This window comes from Moschus berezovskii, chromosome 2, assembly GCF_049115385.1.
Source record: "Moschus berezovskii isolate FMDL1 chromosome 2, NW_MosBer_1.0, whole genome shotgun sequence".
In the NCBI taxonomy this organism is placed as follows: domain Eukaryota; kingdom Metazoa; phylum Chordata; class Mammalia; order Artiodactyla; family Moschidae; genus Moschus; species Moschus berezovskii.
In genome coordinates, this window is record NC_142461.1 from 61,615,282 (window position 1) to 61,627,795 (window position 12,514).

Here is a 12,514-nt window from a genome sequence, read left to right on the forward strand (position 1 = left end):
GAATATAGGTATATCTATATATATGCATATATATATATATATACACACACACACACATATATATATATAACTGAATCACTTTGCTGTACACCTGAAATTAACACAACATTGTAAATCAAGAGTACTCGAATACATTTCTATTTAAAGTGGCATATTTCTTGCATTGGATGTCATGCAATATCTCTTCTGCCATGTTCTGCTTAGCAATGTGGTTATAACCTCTCCCTCTGGCTCAAGACTCTGCCTATTGGTACATGTCGGGAAGAACATATGGGACCAGAGACAGTGTTTTAAACATTTTTAACTGAAGTTTTTGAGATAAGTGCGGGTACTAGCAGAGCTGCAAAATAATACAGAGAGATCCCATGTGTTCTTTACCCAGCTACCTCCTAAGGTATCATCACAAAATAATGCAGATGGTGACTGCAAGCATTAAATTAAAAGACACTTACTCCTTGGAAGAAAAGTTATGACCAATCTAGACAGCATATTAAAAAGTAGAGACATTATTTTGCCAACAAATTTCTGTCTAGTCAAAGCTATGGTTTTTCTGGTAGTCATGAGTGGATGTGAGAGTTGGACTATAAAGAAAGCTGAGCACTGAAGAATTGATGCTTTTGAACTGTGGTGCTGAAGAAGACTCTTGAGAGTCCCTTGGATAGCAAGGAGATCCAACCAGTCCATCCTAAAGGAAATCAGTCCTGAATGTTCATAGGAAGGACTGATGCTGAAGCTGAAACTCCAATACTTTGGCCACCTCATGCGAAGAACTGACTTATTTGAAAAGACCCCGATGCTGGGAAAGATTGAAGGTGGGAGGAGAAGGGGCCAACAGAGGGTGAGATGGATGGATGGCATCACCAACTTAATGGACAAGAGTTTGAGTAAACTCTGGGAGTTAGAATGGACAGGGAGGCCTGGTGTGCTGAAGTCCATGGGGTCGGAAAAAGTTGTACATGATTGAGCAACTGAACTGAACTGAACTGAGGGTATGGATATGGATGCAATATACCCATCTATTCAGATTTCCCCAATTTTACTCGAGTGATGTTTTAGAAATTGTGCTCTACCACACAGTTCAGTTCAGTTCAGTCGCTCAGTCGTGTCCGACTCTCCACGACCCCATGAATCACAGCACGCCAGGCCTCCCTGTCCATCACCAACTCCCGGAGTACACTCAAACTCATGTCCACAGAATCGGTGACGCCATCCAGCCATCTCATTCTCCGTCGTCCCCATCTCCTCCCGCCCCCAACCCACACAAGTCGATGATAAAGCTGGGCCAAACCCATGTCTGTCTGGCTCAAAAGCTGACATCTTAACCACTGTAGAATAAAGTATCTAACCACTGTATTTTTGCAAAGTCTATAAAAAGAAAAAGTATATTGACAAGCTCAAATCCATCACTGCTTAGATTGAAATTTTATTTTTGTATTTCCAATAAGTTGAAAAAACTCTACTGATGCCTTACTCTTATAATCGTTAATATTCAAAACTATGCCAAATTCATAAACTACCTTAATATGGAAAACAAAACTATAACCAAAATATAATCATTTACCATATTCTTACCATGTTCCAATCTCTATAATAAATACTCAGGGTTCACAATCTCTAATTTTTGTAGAAGCTCCTAATGTTAGATATTGTTATTCATTCCTATTGTACAAGTAAGTCAATCAACTTATAAAGAATTTAAATAAGAGATAGTTTTAATAATAGACTGCTAATTCATAATCTGTATGAGAGCCTCCATTAATCTAAAATCAAATTCCTCAATATGAAAATTTTGTATGTCTCCTTCTGGAGACAACTGTCCAATTAATAGCATGAAGAAAAACTGACTTAGAAATAGCCCACTATACTACTTTTTGCCCAGTATCCACTTGGCATATTTTGAGTAACTGGGATGTCAAAGTTATAAGTTGATGTTCATAGTTCCTATTAGAAATTAGTGACCTTTGTATGTTAGATGACTTTTCACAGAATTTCTTAGCCATAAAAGACTGGATTTATCATTGAATGAAATCTGAAATTGTAGTTAAGTCTCTAGATGCATGTGTTAAACCATGGCAGATTAATTTTCTTTAAAAAATTAAAAATATCAGCAACAAATTTCATTAATTAATTGGAATGATTGAGAATTGCCTCTTACCGTATTCTGGGATCTATAATTAGGAAAATGTTAAGGATTATGTGTATTTTTGTTGAAAATATGTCAATTAGAAGAGATTTAAGTAACTTTTTTTCTGAAAATTATTGTAATACTCCAACATTCTATAATTCCTCCAAGTAAATAAACGCCTATCTTTGTAGGTAACTTGATGTTTTTTAAGAAAGCTTTTTTTAACCATTCACATTAGAGCAAAAAGTTATAATGAGTCAATTAATAAGCATTTATTAAGAATGTGAAGGATCGTGCAACAAGTGTACACTAAATATGATTTCTATTAACTTAAATTCTTATTAAATAAATCAAATATCATACAAATTAAAAAATGCAAACTAATACATCAGTACAGATTATAAATCTTTAAGTACTTCAGCTAACAAGGCATCATAGTCAGAGAGGAAGACAGTTAATCAGAAAGCATGTATTCATTTGAGGCTCTTTCCGTGCTACCCTTGTAATGCTGACATGTTTTCAGTCACTGTCCTTCACATTTTTCTAATTTAACATTCATCTCTTTTGTGAATGAAATCAGATCAAATGATGCCCGCACATCTATTGCTGTCTCTGATGGAACAGCAGGACTGCCAGACTTATAAACTCTTAGCCAAAGTGGGAATAGGGCAGTTTATCCAGTTTTATCAGGGAAAGAGGGAGGCTGTAACCACTCCATCAATCATTCCACACATATGTGTCTCAGCCACTCACACATGACATGTGAACTGAACCCTGTTCCTAGGCAACCCCTGTAACCTTGTTGCCATAGCTTCTTAAAGGCTGATTCTACTTCCTGAGACATCCTTTATATCTTCAAGAACACCTGCTGCTGCTGCTGCTGCTGCTAAGTCACTTCAGTCATGTCCGACTCTGTGCGACCCCATAGACGGCAGCCCACCAGGCTCCCCTGTCCCTGGGATTCTCCAGGCAAGAACACTGGAGTGGGTTGCCATTTCCTTCTCCACGAGAACACCTAGATTTTATTAAATGAAGATGTCTTCCTTTTTTTGAAAATTTTGTTTTTATTGATGATTTTAATTTCTCATGTGATTCATTTCATAAGTAGATTTTTCACCAAAAACAGCAATATAACAGCTTATTAGTTTACTTACCATTGACACAGTTTCACTGAGTTGAATAAGGTTGTAGTCCATGTGATCTGTTTGGTTAGTTTTCTGTGATTGTGGTTTTCATTCTGCCTGCCCTCTGATGGAGAAGGATAAGAGGTTTATGGAAGCTTCCTTTCGGGAGAGACTGACTGTGAGGGGAACTGGGTCTTGTTCTGATGGGCAGGGCAGTGCTCAGTAAATCTTGAATCCAATTTTCGGTTTGATGGGTGGGGCTCTGTTCCCTCTCTGTTGTTTGGTCTGAGACCAAACTATGGTGCAGGTAATGAAGATAATGGCGACTTCCTTCAAAAGGTCCTGTGCTCACTCGGCCACACTCAGTGCCCTGTACCCTGCCTCAGGCCGCCACTGACCCATGCCTCCACCAGAGACTCCTGTACACTCACAAGCAGGTCTGGGTCAGTCTTTTGTGGGGCCATTTCTCCTGGCTTCTGGTGCACATGAGGTTTTGTTTGTGTCTCCCAAGAGTCTGTTTCCCCAGTCCCATGTAAGTTCTGTAATCAAATCTTACTGACCTCCAAAGTCAAATTCTCTGGGGGTTCTCAGTCCCTTTGCCAGATCCCCAGGTTGGGAAATCTGCTCTGGGTCCTGGAACTTTCTTAACAGTGGAAGAATTTCTTTGGTATAATTGTTCTGCAGTTTCTAGGTTGTCTCCTCGGCAGCTCTATGGTGGGATTAATGGTGACCTCCTCCAGGAGGGTTTATGTCACAGGCTGTGTAGCCACGTCTCCTGCACCCAGAGCCCCTGCCCCTGTGACAGGCCACTGCTGACCTTTACCTCCACAGGAGACACTCAACAAATGGTGGAAAATTATTCAAGATTTGGGAATACCAGACCACCTTACCTGCCTCCTGAGAAATCTGTATGCAGGTCAAGAAACAACAGTTAGAACCAGACATAGAAAAACAGGCTGGTTCCAAATTGAGAAAGGAGTATGTCAAGGCTGTATATTGTCACTCTGATTATTTAACTTATATGCAGAGTACATCATGAGAAATGCCAGGCTGGATGAATCATAAGCTGGAATCAAGATTGCCAGGAGAAATATCAGTAAACTCAGATATGCAGACGACACCACCCTTATGGCATAAAGGGAAGAAGAACTAAAGAGCCTCTTGATGAAAGCGAGAGAGTGAAAAAGCTGGCTTAAAACTCAACATTCAAAAAACAAAGATCATGGCAGGCAGTGGCATCACATTGTGGCAAATAGATGGGAAAACAATGGAAACAATGTGACATGTTTGTTTTCTTGGGTTCCAAAATCACTGCTGATGGTGACTGTAGCCATGAAATTAAAAAACATTTGCTCCTTGGAAGAAAAGCTATGACCAACCTAGATAGCATATTAAAAAGCAGACACATTACTTTGTTAACAAATGTCTGTCTAATAAAAGTCATGGTTTTTCTAGTAGTCAGGTATGGATGTGAGAGTTGGATGATAAAGAAAGCTGAGCACTGAAGAACTGATTCTGATGAACTGTGGTGTTGGAGAAACCTCTTGAGAGTCCCTTGGACTGCAAGGAGATCAAGCCAGTCAATCCTAAAGGAAATAAGTCCTGAATATTCATTGGAAAGATTGATACTGAAGCTGAAACTCCAATACTTTGACCACCTGATGTGAAGAACTGACTCCTTGGAAAATCCCTGATGCTGGGAAAGATTGAATGCAGAAATAAAAGGGGATGACAGAAGATGAGATGGTTGGATGGCATAACTGATCAATGAGTTTGAGTAAGCTCCAGGAGTTGGTGATGGACAGGAAAGCCTGGCATGCTGCAGTCCATGGGGTCACAAGGAGTCAAACACAACTGTGTGACTGAATTGAACCATTGATATGCTTGTAACTCAGAAATTTCTATCTTCAAATCATAGCTGTATCCTTATCTCCTTTTAAGAAAATGTATCTAATGCCATTTTTTTGTATTCTACCTTTGTAACATATGGTAGCATGTATGTGTGTGTTAGTCGGTCAGTCGTGTCCAACTCCTATGACCCCATTGACTGTAGCCCACCATGCTCTTCTGTCCATAGAATTCTCCAGGCAAGAATACTGGAGTGGGTTGCCATTTTCTTCTCCAGAGGATCTTCTCTACCCAGGGATCAAACCTGGGCCTCCTGCACTGCAGGTGGATTCTTTACTATCTGAGCCACCAGGGAAGTGCTGCATACAGTGATTCCTGATTAAACAGTGAATAAAAGATTAGCCTTCACTACCTACATGGCAACAATTCTTTAACCTGGGTTACTTCATTTGGAAGGTAATAGTATTAGACTGACTCGTTCTCCTAAATTCCTTCACTTCTGGCAGTCACTTCAGTTTTAGTTCCAAATAGCTAAATATTTAGCAACTTTTATATCAAGTATTCTTATTATATAATGCATTTCCTCACTATTATCAACTTTATTCTACACCTTAGCTAGTGATAAAGTCCTACAATAATATGAAATAATCAAGTTTAAACATTTTGATAATTCTCAGTTAAGTAATAACGAGAGGCATAAAGTATTGTCAGAGGCTTTCTCTGAAATTCTTCTACTAAGCTAAGAACTTAATGACTCTTTGGGGTTTGATGGTAATGCTTTCTTCTACACAGAGGATAAAAACTGCTAACATCACATGTTGAATTATTAGATCATTGTTGAGAAAACATGCCCCATATTAGAAATGAAAATAGATGTGCTGCAACTTCACCCTCTTAGGAGTTTTATAAATGAATTTGAAAATGGCTTTGTCATATTTAATAGGCTCTGTTCATTTATGAGAAAGAAAAAATTCAGTTGTCCATAGACCTTTCCACTTTACTAACACTCAATGGACTACAGACAGTTTTCCCTCTGCCTAATTCATTCATTCCATCATGACTGAAACAGACAAAGCAGTATTTTTGAATAAGGCATCACTTTAATACCTCTTGTAAGGCATATTTTAATCACTTTGTTTTCTTATTTATTATTCATATCCATTCTTGCAAGCAATTGGAAAATGCTATTCTAATTCTTAAAGAGGTCTTAAGAGAGTTAAAACCTAGTACAAGAAGCAGCACACACAAACAAACCTAAGGCAGTGTATGTTTAAATGTCACATGAGAGCAACTGTCAATAAGTCTTTTGAGACCGTTATTATCAAAAGGGGACAAAATATGAAGAGGAGATCCGAGAACAGAGTTTCAATAGTGAAGGAGAGAAAGTTGCTCAAGCTGTACTTCCTTAAGCTAAATTGCAAATAATAATCACTGTATATTGATGATCTATAACAATACTGTAAGCACATAATTGTGTGTTTTACATGGATAGGATATAACATTAACTAGATTGAATATATCACCTTAATTTTTCATTACAAACCTTTCTGAGTTTGAGCACCACTGTTAGATTAGAAACCATCACCTTTCTGGTTGAGAGGTGGAGACTTAGCCCAGGGGTGTGCTTAAAGATGGTGATTATGCAGCTTGCAGGCCAAGGACAGAGTCACAGGTGCCTGGATTCTAAGCTGATTCAGTCACCAATGGTTCAGGGCAGTGACTCTTGGGCTTTGGTCTGCTTGGGAATCACATGGTGAACTCATTGGGTTTCCTTTTCTGGGCACCAAACCCCAGCAATGTTACTTGTTCAGCAGGTTGGATCAGGGCTCCTGAATTTATGTTCCTGTCAGGCTTCTACTCTACGCTGATGACTTGAGGATTTCAGTTTGGGTCACCCTGGTGTGTGGGCTCTGAGGTCAGTCTAGTGAGGTTTGAATCCTGACTCTAACAATTGCTAACTGTGTGAACTTGAGTCTTGGATTTTTCATCAGTAAAATGGGATTAATGCCAGAAACTACTTCACATGTTGTTATGAGGATAAAGGTAAAGTGGGGTCAAAAAGTGCCACTTGTGCCCACCATAAGTAGTGCTATTACCACCATCATCACCACCACCATGGGCCATTTTCAACAGAGCTGAAAGCCATCAAAGAACATCCTTATATGTGGAATCAAAAATAATCTACAAATAAATTTATTTACAGAACAAAAACAGACTCACAGATATAGAAAAAAACTTATGGCTACCAAATGGGATGGATAAATTAGTAGTTGCGGGACTAACAGATACACACAACTATATATAAAATATATAAACAACACAACTTACTATATAGCCTAAGGGAATACATTCAATATCATGTAATAAACCTTAATGGGAAAGAATCTGAAAAAGAGTGTCAGAATCACTTTGCTGTACACCAGAAACTAACACAACATTGTAGATCTACTATGCTTCAATAAATGAAAAAATAAAAGAACTTGCTAGACTTGGATGGACAGACAGATATGAAACTTAAAGACAGAAGGACACAAAGTCAATTAAAAAGTGATCCATCTCTAAAGAGCTGCACTATTTGCCCAAAAGAGAATGTTGACAGTATGGATGCACAATACTGCTCTCTGTGTGAGTGATTTGACCTCAAAACACAACTACACCAAGTGTCCTGGAAGGCAGAACTGTGTTTCTTTCATCTCCATAAAAGGTCTGGCAGGAAGTTGGTGTTCATTTATTGACTGAACGAGCCAACATTCTCTGACTTAGGAAAGTCTTTACCACTCAGTTTGAACTCCCATTAAATATAGAAAATGCTTGTTTAAATATGCATGTGCACACACATATACACGCACACACAAAGAAATCTCTGAGATCCTTCTTTCTCCAGATTAAAGATAAAATTCCAGAAGCGTAGAAAGGTTAAGTGACTTGCCCCTAAACAAGTAAGAGGTAGGGCCCAAACTGGATGACCATTCTCAGTCCATTCTGTCAAGGGCAGCCTGCATGTGGGAGGGGAGCTGACTATATGCTAATATTTTTTTATAATATTGGTGTTTATTCATTTCAGTTCAGTTCAGTTGCTCAGTCATGTCTGACTCTTTGCGACCCCATGAATCACAGCACGCCAGGCCTCCCTGTCCATCACCAACTCCCGGAGTTCACTCAAACTCATGTCTATTGAGTTGGTGATGCCATCCAGTAGGAGATAATTTACATGTAAAATTTACATGGCATTAATCAACATCTTTTAAAAAGAATTTCTGAAACTATCTCTTCTTTATTTCCACTGCCTAAATGAGTGGTTATCAATGGAGAATCCTGCTTGCAGAAACTGTTTAGATTCTATGAAATATATACTCTATTGATACTATGTAGAAAACAGATAACTAATGAGAACTTACCGTATAGCACAAGGAACTCAACTCAAGGCTCTGTGGTTTAACTTGGATCAGAAGGAAGTCCAAAAAAGAGGGTTATGTGTGTGTGTGTGTATGTATACACACACATATATACATGCAACTGATTCACTTTGCTGTACAGCAGAAATTAACTCAATATTGTAAAGCAACTAAGCTTCAGAAAGAATTGAAGAGTCCATGAAGACTGAAAATTTAAATACCTGCTCATTAGAAATTGGGTTTGATTTTTTTAATTAAAAAATAAAGAAAGAAGGGAACATGTTTAAAGGCTGACAATTAATCTATATGTTCTCTAGTCATTTTAACAGAATAGAAATCTGAATCTTTTGTGGAAGTTCTAAACCTGTGTGAAGAATAGAAGGAATAGACTTAGTGTTCTCACTCTAGTTTTCTCTGGGATCCTGATAAATCTTTCCATATAGAACACAGATATAGAGGTAGCTATAGATATTCTTATTTGAATATATTTTCTCCTGACACATTCAGGAAAGCTTTATCAGATTTATAAAAGTTCATTGCTTTTTTTCCCTTTAGTTTGAATAATCATCATATTCTATATAAAATATAGCTATTTCTTCTATCCACATCAAAAAAACAAATGTGTGTGTACTAAGTCACTTCAGCCTTGACTGACTCTTTATGACCCCATGGTCTGTCAACCACGAGAAACTTCTGTCCATGGGATTCTCCAGACAAGAATACTGGAGTGGGTTGCCATTCCCTTCTCCAGGGGATCTTCATGACCCAGGGATGGAACCCTTTTCTCTCATGTCTCCTGCATTGCAGACTAGTTCTTTTACCACTAGCCTCACCAGGGAAGCCCATTAATCCATGAACCTGGACCCATAAGTGGCCTGAACAATCTCCACCCTAAGTCATCATTTAAATGATAATCATCACATCCGGTCATCCCTGCAGGCTTGTGTGAGCTGCCTGCACATCATGCCTGTGGTTCATTGACACCATCACCACTCCTCGCTGAGGCTGGAAGACATTCCCTTTCTTCTGCAAATGACAAGGCTGACGTTCAGAGACTTGAAATAAGGTGACATTTGATGTCCAGTCATGGACTGAACAAATGACGTTTAAACTTCTCTGTCTCTGATCTTTCCAGTGTATCAAACAGTAACTCATGTAAGGTCTGTGAAGTTCACTTAATTCTTTTAAGGTCAGTGAGTTATTTAACATCAGAGTTATAATTAGAAGGCTTCATTGCAGCTACTTATAGCTCAATTTGTTTCTAAGAAGAAGATGTAGATTTTTGATGCAATTCCTGTTTAATTCATTCCAAAAAGTATGTACTTTGGACCTACTGTTTCCTTTTTTGAAGCATCTATAGCACTCCATCCAATCAAAGGGTTGCATTCCACTCTGGTCTATCAGGGTTTGTTTGCCTTGTTGACAGCTCATCTGAGTCACCTAAACCACTTATCTGTAACCCGCTCCTCTCATTTTGTCACAGAGAAAGGCCCATCATCTTTTTCAGTTTTAAATTGTCTTGCATTTCAGTGTTCTTGACTTTTTCAGAAATTATTACCTCAATCAAATGTAGTGTGATCTCAGATTCTTTTGCACTCTGTGGGTCAAAGCTGAACTTGGGGTAAACCTTTCTTGGGTCATATATGAATAGCCTTTCAAGTCTTATAATTGGGATCGTTGGGGAGACATTTGCACATAAATTTAGTAGTAGGCCTGAAATTCTAGATTACTTTCAATTCAGTATTCTTCCCTGTCCTGGAGCTTGAGGTCTGTATCTAAGAAGTTAAATTGTGTTTCTGTTTGCCACTAAATCAATAGTAGCACACCTCTATCACATTCAGAAAGGATACTTAACACATAACTTTTAATAAATATGTGCAAGGATAAACTGATAATGAATAACACAGAGAGTATGGAATGATTCTACATTAGTACACACATTGCAAACACAGTCCTACTCTCATGATACCAACCAATTCTTCACATTACTGGAAGCATAAGAAGTTGCCCTGTTGAGCAATGCATTTTGAGTTTTAAAAAATGATCAGATGTCTTAGAGCTAATTTGTGGACAGTTCTAGACAACACCTAAGTTCTTTTTGTTAAGGCACTTGAGTTGTTTTTTTGTTTTTTAATTTTAGGCACATGTCTTGCTGGATCTTAGTTCCCCAACCAGGGGTTGAATCCAACCCCTCAGCAGTGAAAGCAGAGTCCTAACCACTGGATGGCTAGGGAATTTCAGACATCAAAGCTCTTATTTTTTTATATAGAGATAGGTTAAAAAAAGAAAACTATAGGTAAAAAACTACTATCTACAAAAAATTATATAGATATAGGCAAAAGCTCTCTTTCCTTCATGATTTTTGTATTGTTCTTTTTTTTTTTTTGAAAGAGAAATTGTGAAAATAAACAAAGATCAACCAAATGAGAACAAGCAAATGTTATTTATTAGAAGTGCTGTAGCAATGAAGTCAGCCACTGTCCCTTATGTTTTGGCAGAGATCCAAGAGAAGTCAGAAGAGTGAGGGAAGGCTTCAAGTATGCCCTGATTGGAGGCTGTTTCCATGGGGAAGTGGTAGGAAAGCTAAGTAGAAAGGAGGCTTTCTATTTTGGTTATGTGACAGGGCAAGAATGCATATTTGTCTTTTTCTATTTGGTCCTCAACTGAAAGCAGAGATGAAAATTAGAGAAGCTGTCAATTATTAATCAAATTCTGGCCATCCTGAGCCAGTTGTTACTGGAGTTATTGTTTGATTTCCTGGATTGTTACTAGAGACAATGTTCTTGTTCTGACTTCCCACAAGACTGACATAGATAGGAGGCTGACATCCTGGGTTGGTTACTGCAGCTAATGGGTTGGTTTCCTGGGCTGGTTGCCACAGGTTGTGGGTTGGAGTTCTATTTTTATAAATGGTCTATCTATCGTTTATTCATATATTTAGTTGCTCAAAATGGAGTTATTATTTTCAGTGTTTTGAATTTTGTTTTGCTCCCGTAAAACTGGTCTCTGGAGTGATGTCAGCATAAGATTTCCCTACTTTTTGTCCCCCATTTTAATAACTAAAATTTGGCATCTATCTATGAACAAAAGTGATTCTTTGGGAATAGTGGGATACAGCTGCACATGTGAAGGGACCTAGAAAGAGACTCAGCCACCTATGCCTTGGGTAATAGGCACCTAGATCTTTGTATAGGCTATAAAACCAGCAGAAGTCTATAAGGCAGCCTCAGCCACAGTTAGCCACAGTCAGGGAATACCTGGAGAGTGCTGACTCAGGCAGACATGAGCATCAGGAGAGCCTTTGGATAAGAACTCTGTCAGCACAACCCCACCCCACCCCAGTTTGATAGGACATAGAGCTAAACTAGCCAGCAATCAACTTCCATCAGGGAAAAGGAAACCAGTGAGAGAATGCCAGGCTCCTCTGGCTTTGTAGGATGCTGCTAAAGAAACAGTTCTCTGTCAAAGAACTTGGAGCACTGAAGGGAGACTCCGTGGCAGGAAGAAGCAGATAAGCAGATCAGAAAGCACTAAAAAGACATAGCTCTTGTTGACTGTGTTCAGGACTCCATCAAGATGATTATTTATAAGCTGCTAGGAAACCTCACCGCTGTAACTGGTTTCTTGTGTGCACTCCCCAAGGCTGGAAGAAGAACCAGCTCTGGTAGACATACAGTGCTCTCCAAAAATATGCCAGAATCTACAGGAGAGAGACAAATCACAAAAATGAGCCCTAGCTCCAGCATCAGGAAAAGAAAAGAGAAGTTTTTAGTAGCTGGTGACTTATAGATCAAGAGAAGATTTACAAACTTAAGGATGCTGCCACAAGAGGGAGCAAGAAGCATGGAGCAGATTATCCACACTAGGTTAGAGTAAGCACCAGATACAACATTCAGAAAACGAAGATCATGACATCTGGTTCCATCACTTCTTGGGAAATAGATGGGGAAACAGTGGAAACAGTGTCAGACTTTATTTTTTGGGGCTCCAAAATCACTGTGGATGCTGATTGCAGCCATGAA